We start from the raw sequence: 22,115 nt of genomic DNA, 5'->3' as shown, positions 1-22,115 counted from the left end.
AAGAAGGAGGAAGGGAGGACATTTGGAGTGAGAAGTTTGTCTTCCCAAGTCACCATTATGTGCGATTAGGCCTTGCTCTCCTGGAGATGGCTGAACTCCTGCCTGACCATGGCAAGCAGTGAAATGACTCCTTGTTTTGCTTTGCTTCCATGCACAGCTTTTGCTTTCCCTATTAAACTGTCTGTACGTCAGCCCGTGAGTTCTCCAGCTTCTACCTTTCTGGTTCCCTCCCAGCCTCATTTGTGGGGAAGCAGCTTGTAGAGTTTTGTTGATGGCTGGGGTTAAACCAAGGCAAGATCTCATTGAAACCTATCAAAAGTGGTCTGTCTGGGGTTGCCTTGAAGTATGAAAGAGTATGAAACCCAGGGAAAGACACAAGTGAGGAGAGAGAATGAGGAAATGTTTTGAGAAAATGTTTTAAGGAATTGTGTAGGGGAAAAAGGACTAAAAAATTTTTGAATAAGATATTATTGCAATCTGGCTCAGGGTTTTGACATTTCTTAACAGGGATACAGCCTCCAGCTGTGTCCTCTGAAGTTCTCCTGTGCAGTAGGCATACAGGCCTTCACACTGAGAAGCAGTGGACAGTTTGGTGAAGTGAGGAAAGCAAGAAAAAATCCCTCACTCAAGGAGTGGCTCAACCACAACCACTGCTGCTCTGGGGAAGGTTGAGGAGCAACAAGTCACAACCAAAACCCGTTGCTGTAAGCTGTGTTTGTTACACACTGCTATTCTGGGCTGCACAGTTGCTCCTTGCCCGTGTAGCGGCGCAGCCAGGGTCATGGCTCAGTGCTCATTGCTCAGTGCAGCATGCAGGCTGCCATGCCAGCTGCTCTGAAGTCATCAGAGAGCTGGATATCCCTGAAAACTGCCTGTGCCCTGAGGCTGAAATGCATCCCAAAACTCTCACAGGTGCTGTCAAGTGCAGCTGCCCCAGAGAGAAACCTGCTGTGCTCCTGTGGGTTGCCATGGAGTATCACTGCCCCCTCACTTGGGGCCAGCTGGCAGTAGCTGGCACACTCTGTAAATGTCAAAGGCCTTTAAATCTTGTTTTCCCAAATGGGAGTAGGGTGCTACATCATTTGGAGCCTCTGATCTGCAACGCTCAAGAGCACAGCAAAGTCAGGGCAGATGTTACACAGATAGTGTCCCCAGCAGGGGCACAGGACACAGGCTGTCTCCCAGCACCCTCCTCAGTCAGTAATTAGTAATAATGAACACCATTAATATTCAATTTATTCATTATCCTGTCCAAGCTGAAAAAACCTTCAGCAGCATGACTTCTAACTGAACTAGTAATGGTTTGGTGTCTTTTCCCTGCAGGTAAGTAAAATAATTCTCAAGTTCATGGTTCATTAAAAATGTTTAATATCATTGTACATTTTTTCCTCACCAGAATTCCCTCCATAAATATTAATACCTTCTGGTGCTTCTCCCAGGCCTGCTGCTGTCTGGAGAGATTAGTGGGGACTCCCTTTAAAAATATGCTGTTGCAGAACTATTCAGCCTTTGTGTCTGAGTAAGTTGGCAACAAGCCTCAGACCCTCTGGTCTGCCAGGTTTGCTGTTCCAGTGCTCCACCAGCCAGGAGGAGTGGGAGCTCTCGGCACTGTTTCCTTGTGGGATGCCTGCAACAGCAATCCTGGAGCTCCTCTGCTGCCCATCAGCTTGCAAAAGGCTTTAGGTTGGAGAAACTGTGTGTAGTGGTGCAGGATTTTTCTCTGACAGTTTTAATGTGCTGCAGAATCCTCAGGGCTTTGTGCTTGGAGAGTGGTGGAAATCATAACCAAGAACAATGGCCCTGTTTCATGGGGATGAGGGGGGTGTGTGGCACAGCAGCCAGGGTGATGTTTTGGGATGCTGGTACTTTTGTTTCCCACAGCCAACCTAAAAACTTGGAGGGTCTTTTTTAGATAAATTTGAACAATTTTCTGATGCATTTTTGCAGAGTCCTGCAGCTCTTCTCGTAGTTGCAGCTCTCCCTGGCATCACTAATGGTGTTTATTCCCCAGGGGAGCAGACATTAGCATTTGGCTCTTTTTAGCATTAACTGTCCTCATGGTGGTGACCAAACTTTCCTCTGCTGCCCAGGATTTAGGAGCAATGGAGATGAAATCCCAATTACACTCTCCCCACCCTTTCAGGAGCTACCCAGCAGCAGGCAGTGCATTCCCACTTCTTTCCGGGGACACGAGGTGCCCCCACAGGGACCCTCGATGCAGAGGTGCTGCTGGCTGTGCCACAACCCTGGCCTGCACATCCTGCTGCTGTGCTGCTGCCATGGCACTCCAGAGGAGCAGCTTAGCCAGTCACTGGCCAATGCAATGGGATTTTTGTGCTCATGGTGGGAGGAAAATGCTGCTTTGGGCACATGCTAATCTCTACACATTAATTTCAGTACAGAACAGCATGCCATTGTGAAAAATAGATCAGAAAGCCCTTTGAAATAGACTTCCTATCCAAAACCCCATGTTGCATTTCCAGGTATCGCTCTTGGACTGTTTTGTATGTGGCTTGATGGTGTCATATGGAGACCACTCTGCCTCTGATAAATTGAAATTTCCTCTAGCTGGATAGAGCTTTGTACCTGATTTAGAAAGAAAAAGGGAGGGAATGGGGATTTAATTTTGGGCCGCAGGAAATCCAGCAAATCTGAAAGCATTAGCAAGGGCAGCTATGAATCATTCCTTTCTTCTTTGTGCTACTTCAGATGAACTGCTCTTATGTTCAGCTTCATTAATAATTAATACAGTGGGGAAGTGGGGCTCAGGCGCATTATCTTCTGTCACAGCCAAAGGGCATGTCTGCAGATCCACACAGCTGCTCTTGCACCAGGGCTCTGGGAAGGACTGCTCCATGTGTAAGAGAAGTGAAAATCTGTGCTGCTTGCTGTAGCTAATAGTGGTAGATGACAAAAGGTGAAGGCACCATACAAGGTAAAGTGAAGGTGACATGAAGGTTCTCCGGGAAGAGAAAACAAACTCACAATAGGGAACACAACCTTGACATCTGCAGCATGGCTGGCATAGCAGCATAATCATGCTTCTGAGAGGAGAGGGAAACATGAGGTTTATGAGAATCTCTTAAATAACAGCTAAAAATCCTGGGTTTTTTCATGAGGCACATTGCAGCAGAGTAAGGACTGCCTGGGTCTTGGTACCCTGCAGCCTCCTGAGCCCACTCTGCAAAGGTACCTGGTTCTGCTGCTTGCCTGGTCCCAAACTCCCACCCAGATATCTCTCAGGACTGGCTGATTCAGGGAAGTACACAAGAGAATAATCCTGGCTGAGGAATTATGTTATAGTGAGTGTGTGAGCACAGAGGGAAAAGGTGGATAAAGGGATGCTACCTTTAGGGTAGCAGTAAAGCTGCACATTCAGCATTTATTGAGAGACAGAGGCCACAGCATACTTACAGGGTGAGGGAGGAACCTTCTGCTGTCACACTTCTGGTGCAAGGAAGAAAGGAGTCCTTGGAAGAATGCCTACAGTTTAGCTTATGTGAGGTAAGTCAGGCCTTGGAAAACATCTGTGGTGAACACTAGCATGGCAGATTAGGATCCTATTTCAGTCCCTCTACAACTTATTTTATCATCTCTTCTCACCAACAAAAACTAGCAACTTCCTCCAATACTGAGGGAAATTAATGCCTGATTACTTTGAGCAATTATCCATGTCAAGATGGTGGGTTGGTTGTTTGACATCTGTTGAAAAGCTTTAGTTTGGTAGAAGTGATGCATGTCTGCAAGTTAGTGCTTTCTGAAAAACTTCTACAGTACAGAAATCACTAATACTTAAATGAGCTTTTGAAACTAGTTCCTTAGGGAAGATTATTGTATTTCTAATCTATGCTTGGTATGAAAAAGCATATAGATTCATATGCACTCAGATACCCAGACAGAGATGGATATAGATGATAGATAGATAGATAGATAGATAGATAGATAGATAGATAGATAGATAGATAGATAGATAGATAGATAGATGGATGATATAGATATAGATGATATAGCTATAGATATAGATGATAGACTAGATATAGCTATAGATACTGGTTGAAAAGAGGAAATTCTGTGTGAATGTATGGATGAATATGCTTCTCTAGTGCAGCAGTTGTGCTCTGGAAAAAGAGAGAGCCCTCCATAGCCAATTAGTGGGTGTGCCCTAGAGCAGTTACTGGGAGTGAACCTCTCCTCAGACTGCCTATAAAAAAGGACATCCCTTGCAAAAAACGTCAGCAAGAGGGAACCTGTGAATGTTTATTGACAGATGCAACACAGGTCCTGCAGCTCTGACTGACCTGACCTTTGACAGGAGCAGAGGCTGCAGGGCGAGCTGTGCGCTGATGCGGCTGGTCCCGCAGCTCCAGCTCGGCTGCACGGGGCACGGGGCTGGGGGATCAGCGCAGTCCTGAGGCCCCCCCCCCCCCCCTGCTCTGCATATAAGTGCTCATGGCTTAGAAGCAAGACTTAAGACAGTTGTGTAGCTGAGCACACTTTGTAACAAGCACACACACTCACAGAGGCACGTAGGAGCACAGGTGTTACTGCATTACATATGAGGAGCAAAGCTCAGACATTGCTTAAGATGGCTCACACTAACAGAGCCATGGGGAAATCATGAAACAGAGTGAACTCTGCCTGCACTTTAAAGCTTGTCATATACTCCATATTGGGGCAGAGAAGAAAGTCTCAAGGATCAAACAGGTAGTGGCATTTTAATTATTAAAATTTACGTTAAATTTGACACTCAGTTAGAAAAATAAGAAAAGTTCACACTGCTGTTGGCTCAGGCTTCACCCTAGCTGCAGAAAAAGCAAGATGATGAAGTGGTCAGAGAGTCTGGCTGTGTCGGCTGGAGTGGGTGATAAATTACTGCCCACTCTTTTTAATTCTTTTTCTTTTTCTTTTTCTTTTTCTTTTTCTTTTTCTTTTTCTTTTTCTTCTTTTTCTTCTACCTAAATGACGAGAGAAAGCACAGTTAGCTCTCTGATAAAAACAGAATAAAATTGCAGAATTCTGCCCCTGTTTATCTGTGGGTTTTGTTAATGACAAATTTATTGGCAGTAAGATTTGATAGGGCCATCTTAAAAACTCTTAGTCAAAACATGAAATCCGTATCTGTTCACCTGAAATGGTCAGTAATTTTCTTGGAGATGAGTGGGGATCCTTTGCAAGCCTGGAACTTGCAGCAGTAACTGTGGTAAGGAGACTGGCACCCCTGTCCTACCCTTCTCCAGGGACTAACTGCCAGCCTTGCTGCCCAAAGCCATGTTTATCCCAAACCACTTTGGCTCAAATAATGCATATTAGCTGGGCCACTTGTAATAACAGAGTGCTTTTTTTGTCCCACCAATCCTGCGCTATGAGCAGAGGGCAAAGGCTGTTTTAGCAGCATATTCATCTTCCTAGCTTACACACTCCCTGTTAGCTCCTTTTGCTGCCAGCCACTGAAAAGGGATTAAAAATTTCCTCTTCCAGTAGCTACGGTGCAACAAAACCCATTTCCCAAAGTGATTCTTAGCCTCCAGAAGGAGGGGAGGAGCTGGAAGAGGTTGCAGAGTCAAAGGAGGGGCTACAGACTCACTCTAACCACACTCTAAATCCACTTCTTTCACAGCTCTACAGAACTAAGCCACTTGTCAACTGTATTTTAACTGCAGTTCGTCATATTCACCACATTTTGTTATCACTTCTCACATCTTTCCTCCCAGCAACTCTTTGAGCTCACAGCTTTGCTGAACACGTGGATCCTTTCCTCTTTGGCTGGAGCATTCACTGTTGTTTTTCCCTGGTTCCATGAGGTTTCCTTCTTTGTATTTCATATGTCATGATCTCAATACTCTCACACTTTCAGCTTCCTTGGTTAGGCAGTGTGAAGGTTGTTGTTCTGCTCTCTTTGCTTGCTGGAATGGGACAACTCACCTCTATCGTATTATGTTGCTTGGAATGATACCTGAAGTGAGTGATACTGGTATGTAACAAACATTCTTCTCTTGGCTCTGAGTTTCCCAGAAACAACCACTTCAGATGTTCCTTCCTGACAAACATGATTCAACAACAGGTATTTTCAACCATAAATTGTATCTTTAATGCTGTACTAAAAATAAACCCTTGCAGCATCCAAGCAAAAGGATTTTGGCCCCTTTCTCTCACCAAAACATAAGCTGTCTCACTCCAGATTGTAGGCAGTGCTTGATTCCTTCTGATTACTCTGGATGAAGTACCCACAGAGCATCTCGCCTGGGATCTCTGGCCTGCCTCCTGTGCCTCTTGAGAAGGTGCCTCTCCAGAGCACAGTCACCCACAGGGAACATTGCCCATGACTCAAACATTGCCCCACAAAGCCCAGCATCACTGATGACACTGACAATGAAAGTGCAGCTGTGCAAAGACACAGAAATGTGCGCTGGAGCAACCAATGTTTTGTGCCTGCTCCCTTCCTGTGTCTCTGCACAGGAAAGACATCTTCACAAACAGTGGAGATGACACTCATCAGAGAGTGTAGCAGCCAGCCCAGGGTGAATGGGGTGCTGTCATCACATACTCCCACCTTCCCAGGTAGGTGCAGCTGCATTCCCACTGAATCTATCCAGGTCTCTGTCCAGGATGCAGTGGGAAGGGTCACTGTGCCCACACACAGGCTCTCTGCTGTTCAAGGAGCAGGAGTCTGTGGGCCGTCAGACCAAGGAAGACATCTTGCACTGAACTACTCAGCAGAATTTTCCTCTGCTTGGAGTAATGGGGCAAAACCAACAACCAAATAAAAAGGTAAGAACCTGGGCTTGACAGATGCCAGCATAGTAGAAAAGTTAAGCAAACCCAGGTTTAAACCTGGGATGGATCAAAGAAGACCAGCAGTGTAAAAATTTTTGAAGGTTCTCAGTGCCTGGCAATCCAATAGGAAAAGGATGAAACCTGGCCTCAAGACCATATTTTGAGCTGCATCTGTGTAAAGAACATCTGCCTGCAATTAAGCTATTTGCATTTGTCTGGGAGAGACAGGGCAGAAGTTTATTGCTAGCTGCAAGAATACCTGTTATTGTAAGGTTATAGGATTTGGACCATGCTATGAAGCCCTGTTTGATTCTACCTCTCCTTACACTGCACTTGGAGAGATAGCCACAATCAGAGGTGGGCTGAGTGGGAAAAAAGAAGTTTTGATGCCCACATGATGCCCTACTGTGGGATGTCGAGGTGAATGTGCTGTGGTCAGACCCACCCAGAGCCAGGACTGCAAGAATGACTAGGGTGAGTGGTTTGTGGTCCTTCCAGAGGGAAGCTGGTGTCTGCAGGCAATCAATACAGGCTCACCCTCTAGCCTGGCAAAAGGATCCATTCACTGGGTCTGAGTAGGTAATGTCATCTGGCACCAAAATGTAAGGTGGGGGGCACTAAATAGGCTTCAGAGAGCTCTTCACAGGAATGTTTCAAGCAGAGAACAGCATCTGAGAGCAGTGTTTGACCTTGACACAGGGCATCAGGCTCTGACAGGAGCCTTGGTCTGTCTTCCTGCAAAGCAATAGAAAAGTCAATAAGAATTGAAGGGCACTGCTGTGCAAACTGTCTTCCTCTGGCTCCTGGAGAAAGTCCATAGAGGGATCTCCCAACCAAAGGAATTTCCTCTGCAGACTAGTAGTACCTGGAACATGAGGAAACATGGTAGTATCCATACTGTGTCTGGGTGCCTTAGTGCTAGTCCTGGTCATCTTTCCAGTATTTAATTAGAGACAGCATTGAAAACAGCATGCTGGACTTTGCTGCTGAAATGAACAGGCAGCTGCCAAGTAGGCAAAGATCACTCCACCAGGTCCCCAGGACATTCATAACTCACTCACACATGATACAGAGCAAGGCACTCCTTGGGGAATACTGTCTGTCTCTGAAAGGATTCCATCTGCCATGCTGGAGAAGAAAGCAGAAAAGATGGAGGGTGGGGCAGAGAAAAGATATTAATTTTCCTTCAGGGATGTAGAAAAGCAGTGACTGCAAGGCACAAAGTTCTTCTCACAGTCTCTGTCAGCTACTATTGTAACAAAAAAGTTTGCTGACCTAGATCAGAGTCCAAGTATTAGGGTGGGAATTGTGCAGCACAAACCATTGAACAAGCTCTTTGAGGGTGAGCAGTGAGCCACAGCTATGTGACCATGGATGTCCCTCCTGGGACAATGCACACTGTGCCCTTCAGTGTCCTGCGTGCAGCCATTCAGAACTGCAAGTGGGACACATGCCTTAGGGCTATTTCAGGGAGCTGCACTATGTGGAGGCTCTACTTCAAGAGCCAAGCCCAGATGCAGCCTTGATAAATCCCCCATCTCACTTACATGACACACAAAATCCAATGAGCAAATTCATTACCTGAACCAGACATGTACAAAAGCACAGACACTGCCTGTGAGTCACCTGCTATTCCTGACTTTGATAAATCCCCTGAAACGCTGGCGACATGTTAATACCAAACCATTCGGGGCAATGACATACCTCCCATCCTCTTTTCTCAGCTCCAACTTCTGAAAGAGTATATGTAGCATGCCAAAAAAAGGGGAAATGAAACAAAGCCTGATGAAGTCATCCATGCCTTTTTATAGGTAGGAAAAACAAAGTAGTGTTGTTTTCTGCTTTCTCATTGTGACATCTGATGATTATGGAGATCTGTATAGAGGCAGCAGTGGCAGGGCGAGGCAAACAAGTGTAACCTCGTTTGCCTGCACAAATCATGCACAGCTCTCAGGTGAGTGTGTGTGATTCTCATTAAAGCAGTATGAACCAGCCTGTCCCAGGCAAAATTACAGAACCTTCTTTTCCCATTTTTCCAGAGCATATACCTACCAATCTGACCACAGCAGAGCTTCATCTTGGGTTCTCCATGTCCAGGCCACTTGGTGCTGGCCAGGCCCAGCTTCCTCCTGATGTGGAGAAAAGATTATTCCCAAAGCCCCACGGTATTGACATCCATTGACCAACTTCACAAACCCTTTTTTCACAGACTCACAATTCACATGCCGTAGCAGCATTACATCTTGACCCAGGCTTTTTATTCAGCCACACAGACAGTACCCTGGTATGAAAGCAAAAATTCTGCCAGAGGCTATTTATTTCACAACTTTCTCTTACAGCACTTGAAAGTTTTGAATAGACAGAGAATATGCAAAGGATAACACATAGCCTTAAGTTCATGCTTCTTTTATAAGTTGATGATATGGACAAGCATAAGGAGAAGATATTTTGGTTTGATGCATCAATTTTTCTTGATGCCCTGCAAAAGCTTGAAGTCTCCAGCTTAGCCACAATCCCATGCTCCACCCAGCAATTTAAGATGTTTGGAACAGAACAGGGAGATGAATCAGACACCTTTGCCACATTCAAGAGGAGGCCATGGTTGGGTTTGAATCTGTGCCGTCACCTGGCAGGACCACTGTAAACTACCGTGTGTGCAGTGGTTTTGCTTTCTTCAAAAATAGGTGTGATTCTTTCCAAGAATCAGTACTAACTAGTGAGTTGTTCAAAACACTGCTTACAAGTGAGACTTATGTCTGAGACTCACAGAAGCAGAGCAATGTTCTTCCTGTACCTCCTACGCAGGTGCAAATTGCATCTAGCTCTCCTGTAACTAGAATCATGAATGTACGATGGAAATTTAGGCTGCTAATGAGAACAACAGGAACCAGAGAGTGCGTGCTATAATTTTAGCTCATTGCCTCTATTGAATCACCTCCAACGCAACCAGCATCACATGTTGCGCTAAGCAATGGCAGTGCCACCTGGTCATAACAGAATTTAGTCAGTTGAAAGTAAAAATCTTGCTATGTAGACCTCATGGGGCATGTGCAGTTACATGCCTAAAGGATGTTTTTTTCTTCTACCTGAAGCTACGCAGGCTCAGAAACATGGAGAGTTTTAAATGACTGTTATGGATAACTGATTTAAGCTTGCTTTCAGGAAGCTGATGGCAGTAAATTCATTTATGAAAGAAATTCTTTTCTCTAAATACTGAAAATGTGCTGTCTAACATGAAAACAAGCTGAAAGCCAAAAGCATGCACATTTGTGGGCATAAGAAGTATTTTTTCTTCTTCCTTTTTTTTTTTTTCTATTGATATCTCCACCTTTTAGTAGCTCCTGCAATAGGAAAACGTGTGAGGTTTTTCAGCCCAGCAGTCAACAGTGGGAAGCTGGGCACATTGCCTTGAGATGTGATTCGTGTTTCCAGAGGTACTGGTTGAGGTTGTCATGCTGAGGAATATAAAATAGCCCTGACCTGTGTTCGGATGTGCTCATGGTGATAAAACCAGGCTGCACTGTTCCAGGAACTTGAAGGATTTTCAACTTTAGAGTGATAGTGTCAGAAAAAATTATTCAGTGTTTTAAGAGTGTTAATTTCGTGCCCTTATGTATTCAAACTATGGTTTTTTTGATAGCATAGCTGAATAGCAAGTGACTCATAAATGCCTGTTTTAAAGAAGGTCTCTAGATAGCATGTCACATATGAAACAAGCAACATGTGAATCCACTGGTGACAGCCAGTGATGGGATCTGGTGGGGAAGGAAGCTGTCAGTCCTGGGGAAGGAAGCACTGTAGCTACTGAAAGTGGAGGCAGGAATTCTTTGTGGGTTTGGTGTCATTAAGCTAAGAAGAGCCATAATCTCCCACTCCCCCCTCCTTTACTTACGCGTAATTACTAAAAGCAGTTTGACTAAAAACAAGATCATCCAGTATTATATTCAATTACTTGGATACTTTTCTTTTAAGGTCTTATTCCAAACTGCTTTATCTTTCTTTTGGAGGAGCTGCTTATTCTGAAGAGACTTCTTTCTCTATGGGGCAATTTTTGTCAGAGCTGGACTGACAGGCTTCTCAGCTGCAATGTTATTCATTCTTTCCCTTATCATCATCTTCAAAAGTGAAGTTTGCTTATATGCAGGAGCTCTGTCTGAGCTGGTAAGACAGGAAAGCTCCTGGGTGTCTGAGCAGGGGCTCAAGGGTGCTACTGAGAACAAGGAAGTCCCACATCAAGCCCCTCCATTAGACATTGTCCAGGTTTCCATGCTGAGTGAGGAATCAGTCAGTGAAGCTGTCACAGTGCTACTTAGCAGTCCATTAGAGCAGACTTCATTTGCATAAAGAATTTATGGGCATGATCAACACCCCCTGAACCTGCAGAGCATTTCTGTGTGGGAAAGACAGGGATCTTTGAGGACCTTAAACTAAGTAACAGCACAGCAATGCTGTGAGCTCCTAGAAAGCCTTGTTGGTGTGCAAGAGGGTCACAAGTAAGCATATGCAGGTAATGCTTTGGTGCAAACGGTCCTGGGAAAAGAAATGGATGGTGCAGGTACCTGATCTTATGCTCAATGGCATAGAGGAAAGCTAATGCAGCCAATAGACCTTTGAAAAGGAGTACCAGTGTTGTTGTTTCTGGCAGAGCAGAGACATAATATGACACCACCAATGCCTCCAGCTTTTTCTGAAATTATCATCCATGGACACCTGTCTGAAAAGCTGCTCGCTCTCTCTCTCTCTCTCTGCATCCCTCTTTGGTTTTGCACAGACTTTGGCAGCACTTCTTCAGAGCTCAGCTTTTGATCCTCCTCTCCTCTCCTCTCCTCTCCTCTCCTCTCCTCTCCTCTCCTCTCCTCTCCTCTCCTCTCCTCTCCTCTCCTCTCCTCTCCTCTCCTCTCCTCTCCTCTCCTCTCCTCTCCTCTCCTCTCCTCTCCTCTCCTCTCCTCTCCTCTCCTCTCCTCTCCTCTCCTCTCCTCTCCTCTCCTCTCCTCTCCTCTCCTCTCCTCTCCTCTCCTCTCCTCTCCTCTCCTCTCCTCTCCTCTCCTCTCCTCTCCTCTCCTCTCCTCTCCTCTCCTCTCCTCTCCTCTCCTCTCCTCTCCTCTCCTCTCCTCTCCTCTCCTCTCCTCATGCCCCTGAGGCACACCCACACATCCCAATGCATACAAATATCAGAGTGAGAATTTAAGTTAATAAGGATTTTGTGGTTAGCCATTGTATCACTACCATGTTCTAAAGCAAGTAACACACCTGCTGGCCTGCACACACTGGACTTCATTCCACATGCAGCAGCACCAAAATGCCATTTCTGAAAATAAGACACTGTGAACTGGTAGAATTGCAGTAGATAATTTTTAAGTTTTATTGAGATACTCATGTTTAACATTGTTCAAAAGATGAATCAGGCTTCACACATTTATTAAGCACTGTGTGCTGTACAGTGTTAATTGCTATTACTTATTGAACACATCTATTTATACATGCTGCTGCTTTTCTCTTCTTTTTGTGTAAATTCTGACCTTTCTGCAAAAGCGAGGTAACCTTTGATAGCACACTGTAACAGCAGACTTGGATTTCTGTTGCTCTGCTGATCCAAAACTATTTTAAAAGCACGAAAACCAGCTGGACAAAAAAAATCACGTAGGAATGTAAAAAAATATTGGGAAGTACTTGGCATTCAACAAATATTTCTTTAAGTCATGTCATATTATATTATTAGTTTATATTATAAATTGCTTTCCTCTTTCCACTGCGGTCCTATGAAAAGTGTTTGATAGGCCAGAGCAGCACAGCATAACAGAGGCTGACTCTTCCGGAAGGCTCTTCTGCCTTGCTGAGAGATGAAAATGTGACACACTGTGAACATGCTCCAGAGAGAATCATTATAGTAACTTGACAGTAAAAACATATTTTCACTGGACAGTTCCTCCTGTTTTAAACCTGAAAACAGTGGCACTTTTGATGAGCACTAAGTGGCTATAATACAGGTAAAATTTTAATCTCCGAAAGCCTAAACTACATATTGAGAAAGAGGCTTTAGCCTGGGTACTGAGGAATTAAAGAGACTGTAGAATATTTATAAGATTGCAAGCAGATACTTGAAATTATTTTGTATTTGGAGACTCATAACTTATCTTCATTAGACAATTGCCACTTGAAATTCTATCTGCTGGAAGTGGAGGTGGGGGGGTGGGGGATTTGCTTGTGCATCTAGAAGGAGCTTGAAAGATCCAGCACAAGAATCAGCATCAGCTCTTCTATCTATGAAAATGTTCATGGCTAGGTTGGATGGGGTTTTAAGCACCCTGATCTAGTGGAAGTTGTCCCTGCCCTTGATGGGGCAGGGTTCATAATAGATGATCTTTAAGGTCCCTTGCAACTCAAACCATTCTATTCTATTCTGCAATTCTATGATCCTCATGGAAAGCCCAAGACATTTCTTTTTCCTCCATATGTCAGTGTGTGAATTAATGTTAAGAGAATTTGGGAGAGCTAACAGCAAAACCCATGAGTCCGGGGAAGAGATTTTCCACTAAAATGACAAGGAATGTCTCTCACTATGTAAGGCTTCTCTCTGTTCAGGATTTTGCTGGGAGGGACTGCTGACTGAAGATTTTCTGTGACCATATCAGTGCCCTTTGGCCATCAACAAAGGCACTCCTGCAGAAACAGATTATGCTCCCACTGCAGATGTGGTTACCAAGTCCAGCACATTTTTATGGCTTTCCAGTTTCTTGGAATCACTGGGCCATGTTGCAGTATTCTGTGCAGTCACTAATGGGCCTCCACGTTTCTGGTTCTGCACCAAAGTGTTCTTCACCCAGCATTAGGGCAGGCAGCAGGGGAGCAGCTGACCCCATGAGAGCACTGGTGCTGTTCCTGGGGCTGGTCTGCTGCAGGGACAACCAGCAGGCTTAAAAGCCTCACCTCATCAAATACAGGTGCAGAACATGGGTGTGAATAACTACAGGTTACACAATGTTTGGCTCTGATCATCCTGCCCTTCCTGTCCTACAACGTTCTGCTTCCCCTTGAGAAGGGCACCAGGGCAGCATCTTCAAAAAGAAGCAGGAACAGAGCTTCTTGGTAGGAAAGATAAGATGCTTTCATGATCTGAAATTGCATCCATGCCCTCTGTTTCAGCTTTTCTTTCTGTTTTCACTTTTCACCCAGTGTCCACAAATTTTCAAAATCTTTTCTGAACTTGTCACTTCCTAATTCTTATATAACATTTCCTCCACCCAACCACTTTATAAATGGCTTTATTCCCTTCCAGATGTCTCAGTAAGGTCTAAATTTGCAACCTCTGCCATGCTGCCTCTTACAGTTGCAAGCACCTTTCCCTGTCTGACAGCTGTGACCCTGCTCTGCTGTGGGACCTTCCAAGTCAGTTTAAACTGAGAAAGTGAGAGAGAGTGGGAATTGTAAGAGATGCAAGAACCAAGGTCTGTTGGGAGCAGGGATGCATCTTCCCAGGCTGCTCTTGGACTGCTAGGAAAGCATGATGTTTATAATACCACTCTCTCTCTCTCAGAGAGAGACAAACCATTCAGAGACAAAGCCTTGGCCAGTAGAGCAAGCAAATGGCAGCCAAGACAAGGCAGGGGCATAAGAGAGTGAATGTGGGCATGGAAAGTCCCTTGGCAGGTCACAGCAGCCCTCCAGATGAAAAGCCACTGCAGACCCAACTCATGCCTCAAATGAGTTGCTCTTCCTCCATTTCTGGGGTTTTATTTTCCTGTTTTTAATGCTTCATGCTCTTGTGAGCAATGATTACTGACATTGCTATATAAATTAGAGCTGAAGTATTTCTCCTAATTGCTTTCTGCAGGCATATTAAGGCAGAATACTGTGATCTGAGAACACAGACCCTGCACAGCAAAGCTGTCTGAGGGTTGTGTGCTGTGCCAGAATGTCTCCCTTGGGAAAAAAAGGATTATAGAAGGAGTCGCATCTTTAAATGAGAAGTGAAGGGGAAGACTGGGAGGGAGAAACCCATAGCTTTAGAAGGAATTGAATGGAACATAAATTCTGACCTCCATCCCCACTCCACGTGCAAATTTTTGGGCAGCAGCATTGGCAGTGCCCTTTCCCTCTTTGTGTTCTTAGCCACCTTTCCTGCTGACACCATGAAGCTGGGGCTGGGAAACCTGTGTGGCTCACTAGTGAGGGCAGGATAATTGTTCATCATCTGCCTGAACTGAGCATCTTCTCTTCTTTCTTTCTAGCTGCTTGGGAGCACATTTGAGGTGTGGGGGATGAGAGCAGAGAATCAGTCACTTCTCCCAGGCAGGAATGGGACAGGAACCCCTAATATTTTAGAAGCTGATCAGTTGAGAATTTGCAGCCAGTTCTGCTCTCTTTCAAAGCTACAAACATCTATTTAATGTAAATGCCTGCCCCAAGCCTCCAAACCTGGTGGCCCCATATCTGGGTTGATAAAAGGATGAGGAGATGTCCACAGTCTGTGCTCAATGAAGAGTAGGGCCAGCCTGTCCCTGATCTCTCCCCACCCCCATGTACTGCCCAGCTAGAGGAGCACAGTCAGGAGCAGGCCCACTCCTCCTGGGAAATGAGTTAATAAGAAATACATTTGGTGTTCCTGCTCTTTCACTAGTGGATTTGTGTGGTAGTTTTTAAAACTGAGGTTTGGGAAATTACCTGCATAATAAATGTTTGGCAAAATACCAACATTTTTTGAGCATCTTTCTGAGGAACTAGTGTTAGAGCTAAGGTTTTAAAAGAAACTCCAGAAAGTACTAACTGCAATAACATCGTGTGAACTAGCATCATTTTAATAAACTGTACCCTCCTATGCCTCATGCCTGTCATATGGCAAACCAAGGTAGTTCACAGTGTCCTAAACCTATACACTGAGCAGAATTTCCTTGCTTTGTTATCTTGGTGAATCCTCTTCCCATGTTATGTCAGGATACCTTTACCTCTAGAAAATGAGATGCATTAACTTGCAAGGAAGGGGCAAAAGATGTTTCCTGTTGCATGATTGGAACCAGCTCTGCCCTCCTACTATCCTAGGATCAGAAGGTGGGGACAAAAAATATTAGAGAGAGACATGAAACCTCTGCTCACACAGACAGTACAATGTGGTTATGAGGCCCATGTTAAAGCTGTGTGTTTCACCCTCTCTGTAGCTGCTGTGGGTGAGAAGCTCTCTCTGCCTTCGAGCCCCCTGCCCAGGCCACAGCAGGCTGTGTGCCCTATGCAGCAGCAGCTCCTGCTTCTGGCTGAACTGCAGCATCTGAACAGGAAAGCCTGTTAGGGTGGGCCTGTGAACAAACCTGTAGGCAAATGCACAACTAACATTTTGCCTAAAAAAAAATGCAGAATTTTGAGTAAGCCTCCAAACTTGTCAATTCTGAGTTGTTTCTGGCCATAGAACCATAATTTCTTGCCTCAGAGTTGGTAAGAAACTATTAAAGTATCTTGGCACTAATTCTCCACGGAGTTTCTAGCCATTGATGCTTGCAGAAAGGCTGGCAATGTGGGAGGTGTCACAAGCAGATGCAGCACTGTGGTGCTGAGCTGCAGTGGGTGCTGAGCTGCAATGGGAAGCTGCAGACCAGGGTGCCCATAAGGGATACAAGGAGACCATCTTTGATAATTTTTCTTTAGAGGCTCGTTTTTCTTTTCTCTTGAGAGCTGACAACATGAAGCATTTCTCCTTTTTGCTCTTTCTGTCCATCACCTAAGCACACCCACTAACACTCATCTCAGACGCACTTGGAGTACTGACAAGAAGCCCTGTGTACCAGACAATAGAAGGGATGAAGCCAATATATTATTTGGTTTTTAGGCGCCTATTTCACAGCTTTCCCGGAGTCAGACTCTTGGTTTGGGAAATTACAAGAATGACAATATTGAAGTCCTTAATTAAATGCAGAGTTGAAAAGTGTTTAGCAGCTGCCACCAAAATGTTTCCACCAAAATGTGCTGCAGGAGGAGCAGGATGGGGAACGCATGGGAAAAAAAAAAAAAGAAAGGGCTGGAGTGGAGCAGAAATCTTTCCCACGCTTGGATCCGTGAGGGTTAAAAGAAGCCGATAAGGATATCTCTCAGGGATCCATCAGACGGCAACAGGCTAAGAAAAAGCCCTGTCGCCACATCGTGGCCAAGCGAGGCCACTCATTTCTGGCGTCGGTAACGCAGCCCTCCTACCTCTCTTTCTGAGCAGGAAAACGAGGAAATCTAGGCACGGGTGTGAAGGCAAGCTGCAGGGAGGGAGCGACCTGCGGAGAGGTTTGCAAAGTGTGGAAAGGCAAGGCAGCCCCAGCTGTCGGGACGTGAGATGCACTGGGATGCGCTGAGATGCCCTGGGATGCGCTGAGCTGCACTGAGATGCGCTGGGATGCGCTGAGATGCGCTGGGATGCGCTGGGATGCGCTGGGATGCGCTGGGATGCGCTGGGATGCGCTGGGATGCGCTGGGATGCGCTGGGATGCGCTGGGATGCGCTGCGCGGCTCCGGCGCTCCCTCTGCCGTCCCTGCCGCCCGCGCAGCCCCGGCAGCTCCAGGCGGGAGTTATCCCGTCCTGCTGTGTTCGGAACGGGAACCGCTGGGCAGGGTTTGGGCAAAGTCCGCATCTATCAGGTATGACTCCTTTTGTTTTCAGAGCTGCGCTGTCCCTAGGATATGGTGATACTCATCTGTACATCCTGTCCTCCAGCACACGGCTGTGATGGATGGAGTAAGGCACAGGAATCACAGAACACAGTCATAGATAGCATCAGTTAGGGTGAGAAAGATGCTTCAGATCAAGTCAAATCCTTAACCCAGCACTGCGAAGTCCATCACTAAACCATGTCCTCAAGTGTCATATCTACATGTATTTTGTAGACTTCCAGGGTTGGGGCTACCACCACTTCCCTGAGCAGGTTGTTCCAATGTGTAACCACCCCTTCAGTGAAGAAATCTTTCCTCCTCCTCAATCTAAACCTCCTCATCTCAACCTGAGGCCATTTCCTCTTGTCTTGTTGCATTTTACTTGGGAGAAGAGATTGACCCCCCCCACCTTGCTAAAACCTCCTTTCATGTACTTATAAAGGGCATTGGGTCACCTCCTTTTCTCCAGGATAAACACCCCCAGCTCCCTCAGCTGCTCCTCACAGCACTTGCGCTCCAGACCCTGCCCCAGCTCCATTGCCCTTCTCTGCACTCTCTCCAGCCCCTCAGTGCCTTTCCTGCAGTGAGGGCCCAGAGCTGGACCCAGCACTGGAGGTGTGGCCTCAGCAGGGCCCAGCACAGGGGGACAATCCCTGCCCTGGCCCTGCTGGCCACAGCATTGCTGATCCAGGCCAGGATGCCATTGGCCTTCTTGGCCACCTGGGCACAGCCTGGCTCATGTTCAGCTGCTGTCACCAGGGGTCAGGAAGACAGAGTGACTGCACAGTGCAGCAGTGTGCATTGCAGGCTCTCTGAGCCCTCGCTTTCGCTCTTGCCCTGGTTAGGAGAGCAGCTCTTAGGGATCAACCCCTCTTATACCAACAAGCTGTGTTGCATGCCTGCTTGCCCTTTGTCTTGCAGGGAATGGATAGGGTAATGCACAGCCGGAAAATGCAGTCAGGCTTAGTTCTAAAGGAACTGCAGAGATAAAGGAAGTGGTAAAAGTGGATTCACAAGATGGGGTAGGTAGCTCAATCTATTTCCCAGGCTGAGCAGCAGCCTGGGGTTGAGTGAGTGGCTTGAAAACTGGAATTACTTCCCTTGAAAGCTGAAATGACAAAAGATTGTTCCCAAGGCCAAATGCTCTGCTGTGTAGCAGGTGACAGGGACAGGACAGGTCCCTGCCAGGTGGTGGGGAGCAGCTGCACTGCACAGCACAGTGTGGTGGCAGCACACACACATTACAGGGCTGTAGAATGCAATCAGGAGCTGCACAGAGAGGCATCCACCTCTCCTTCCCAAGGGCAGAGGGAAAGGGAACTGGAAGGTAGTTGGGGGAAATTTGAGACAGTAGCATCTATACAGGGTGTTGGAATAACAAAAAGGAAGGTTCTTGCTGTGAGACCAGAAAAGATGGTGAGTTAAAAGATATTTCTGGCATCTGATTTTCATTTCAATGCAAAGAAAAGGAAAAAGAGAGAAGGAAAGCAAGATTTTTTTTTTTTTTACGAGCGTGTCATTACCAGGCAGTTCAAAGTTATGCTGAAATAACACAGCTAAGTTGAAAACTGGCCATGGATCACAGCAGTGGACTACTGGACTGGATCACAGCAGAATGAGGCTCCAGCAGCAAGTTCTATTGACCACCCCCTGGGATCTCTGATACCTAGCTATGCATAGTGAAGGGTGTAGGACCCACAGCAAGATTTATGAAGTGCTGTGTCAGGGCTCTGAGGAACCAAAAATCCTTGGACCACTAAAATGGACAAAAGGATTAGGTCATTGTGGATTTAGTAACTTTATTCCCATTCCTGCTTTTAGTGCTATATGACCATTAGCTGTGTGATTCCCCACTGCTGCATTGAAGCAGCACCTTTGAGAAAATGCAGTACTCAGAATCCTAATGTCTTGATCATGAAGGGTGGCTGAAGGCAAATAGACAGCCAGAAATGTGTCTGTCCACAAAATCATAGTTTCCATTGCTCATATTTGGAAGTAGCTTTGCATGGTATCTGTGGTTACCAAAACAATCCAGGCCCAGCTCCTTTTCTCTGTGGTTTGTCTGTCATGGTCATCATTCACGTGTGCACATTGTTTGAGTGAAGCATTTATCCACAGCTCTCCTGGTACAATGAATTGTTCTTTTGTTCATTAAAAAAAAAAAAAAAAGAAAAAAAAAAGAAAAGACTCACATTCCAGAATCCCATCTCTTCTCTGACAAAAAGGTCAGTTTCTCTTTGGAATATAAGTGGTGAATGGAGGACAAGGAGTCTGTTTTCTTAGCACTGAGACACTAAGTCTTCTTACCCAACCCACCAATGAGCCCAGTGCAGGAGGGATGCCTGTTGCCAGCACATCTCCAAAATGTAGTTCTGTGATTTCTCCCTTTTTCTTGGTTAGCAGTTGCCAGGTACCTGCCACTCTGAGTTAGTGACTTGTGCATTATGCGACTGTGCAGACATGGATTATCTTTAGACAAGATGGTGAGGCAAGAGAGAAGGCTTAGCAGACTAATAAATTGTCTTTCTGGCTTTCTCTGAAATGTAATAATGAAAATATTATCTGCTAAAGAAATAGGAAGAAATCTCTCCTCTAATGATTTTTGAATCCCTATTATTACATGTCAGGAAAATAATTAGTAGAAGAAAACTGGAAGTCACTTGCAGAAGAGGAATTAGACAATTTCCAGATAGAAATGTTCATCCCAGGACCAGATACTGATGTCCCCTAATACCATGGTACAGAAAGCACTCATACAATAGAGGCAGAGAGCAGTCAGACTATTGACCAAAGGCATGTGACTCTTGAAATGAATGAATGGCCTTATCTGAAATCCTGTGTGTGCTCAGGGTTGAACAACCTCCTGTAGACTTGATATGAACACCAAGTTCCTCCAACCTGGTGGATGGTCCCCACTCCCTGCAAGATGAAAAGAAGCTATTTAACCAGCTTGTCTGCAATGTTAGTGAAGATATTTTTATCCTGCATAGACTCAAAGCAAGATTTGCTCCATGTTGACAGCTACAGAGTAAAACCTTGGTGTTTTTCTGCTATGCCAGGTGGCATGTGGATGGCTATGTGTCCTCATGCAGCAAAGGTGCCAGGAAACTCATCTCCCTATTGTTAATTACTGAAGAGAGAAACTTCAGTTTGAAGTGGGCTTTATTTTCCACACAATTTATGGTGTTGTTCCCCAAGAGAAATAAAAGAGATGGCCCAAAGGCAGGTTCCCTCTGAGACACTGAGCAGATGCTGCCTGAGCTGATGGGCTGCAGGGCAGGGCTGGCTGGGCGGTGTGCACTGTGCTGCTGGCCTGCACAGGGGCTGGGGCCAGGGGCTAAGCCTTCTTTTGCTTGGATAAGTATTAAAGAAAACAGTTAAAATGAAGATATATCTCTAAGGGCAAATCTTCTTGAAAGAAAAGCAGGGCAGAATTTTTTATTCCTAGAGCCTTATCTAAACTTTAAAATCTCTAGTCTGGTTTGATGCAGTTATTCTGTGTGACAACCCTAGATGTTCTACAGCTATTCACAGGCTCATTTTCTAACCACAGGCATTGATTTGAAACAAGAGAGTATGCACTTCCTGGGGCCTCACAACACCCTGTAGGGGCCCCAGAGTGAGGCTGCTCTGCTGTGAGTGTGCTGATTGTCTGCACCTGGCACAGTTGTTTTGGGTTAGCTACGCTGCTTCAATAGGGGTGATAATTTGGCAGTCCAAGGTCACTCTTCACATGGGCTTGAACACGGGGAAAAGCTGTATCTCCTCAGGAAACCATGATGCTGCTTATGGTGGCCCCAGATAGCCTCCTTGGGGCAGCTGTTGGGAAGTGAAGAGTGTAATACCGAGTTTCTAACTCTCAAAGACAATTTTTTTTATCTTCCTAACAGCCTGGAGTTTGGGTGGGCTTTGGACCTTTCACACAATTTTTCCACAGGTGGAATGGTCTCTGGTCTCATTTTTCATTGCACTGCAGTGGGTTGCAGAACTGCCTGGGTTCACTCTTAGGCTTAGCCAGGGCTGGAGTGTCTTTTCATCCTGCCACTCCTTCAGCACTCTAGCTTCTTCAACCCCAGTGGAGCATTAAGACCAAGCCCAATGGAAGACCCCCTGGCTGGGATATCATAGAGAACAGGATCTCACATGAGCTGTGCCTGCTGCTGATGACCTGGGCTCACCATGGTCTAAAGCACATCCCTTTCTTACATGAGACAGTTAAGCTGTAAATCTTCTGTCCTACAGCTAATTTCTTCAGGATCTTGCATTACTGCCAACAGGTACACAGGTGTAGGAAGACACTTCAGATTTTTGAAGGCACTTCTGTTTTTCACTTTGCAGCTCAAGAGTTGCACAGATCTATACAAAAAGCAACTAACCCTCAGTTTTCCATTACCTTGGTGAGTCCCCTCACTTGGGTGTAAGCCAGAGTTTGTTTTTCACAGTTTTGAGTTTTGGCAGATCACATTGCTAAGTCACCCACTCTTACTTCACTGGGATATTCTGCCTGTTTGACCTTTTTTTTTTTTTTTCTTTTTTTGGTGGTTAGAAACATTTTGTCTTCAGCCTTCTGACTGAAAATAGGATAGAAAATGTTTTCCTTGAGCAAGAAATACCTATTGCTGAGAGAGGTTTTATCCTGGTAGATCCCTGTTCTCATCCACCCATCTGTGATTTTCCCTAGTCTAGTTCTTTAAAAGATTCAACATGTTTAAAATTAAATC

This window comes from Molothrus ater, chromosome Z (genome assembly GCF_012460135.2).
Source record: "Molothrus ater isolate BHLD 08-10-18 breed brown headed cowbird chromosome Z, BPBGC_Mater_1.1, whole genome shotgun sequence".
Lineage (NCBI taxonomy): Eukaryota > Metazoa > Chordata > Aves > Passeriformes > Icteridae > Molothrus > Molothrus ater.
This window is presented reverse-complemented; position numbering follows the sequence as displayed.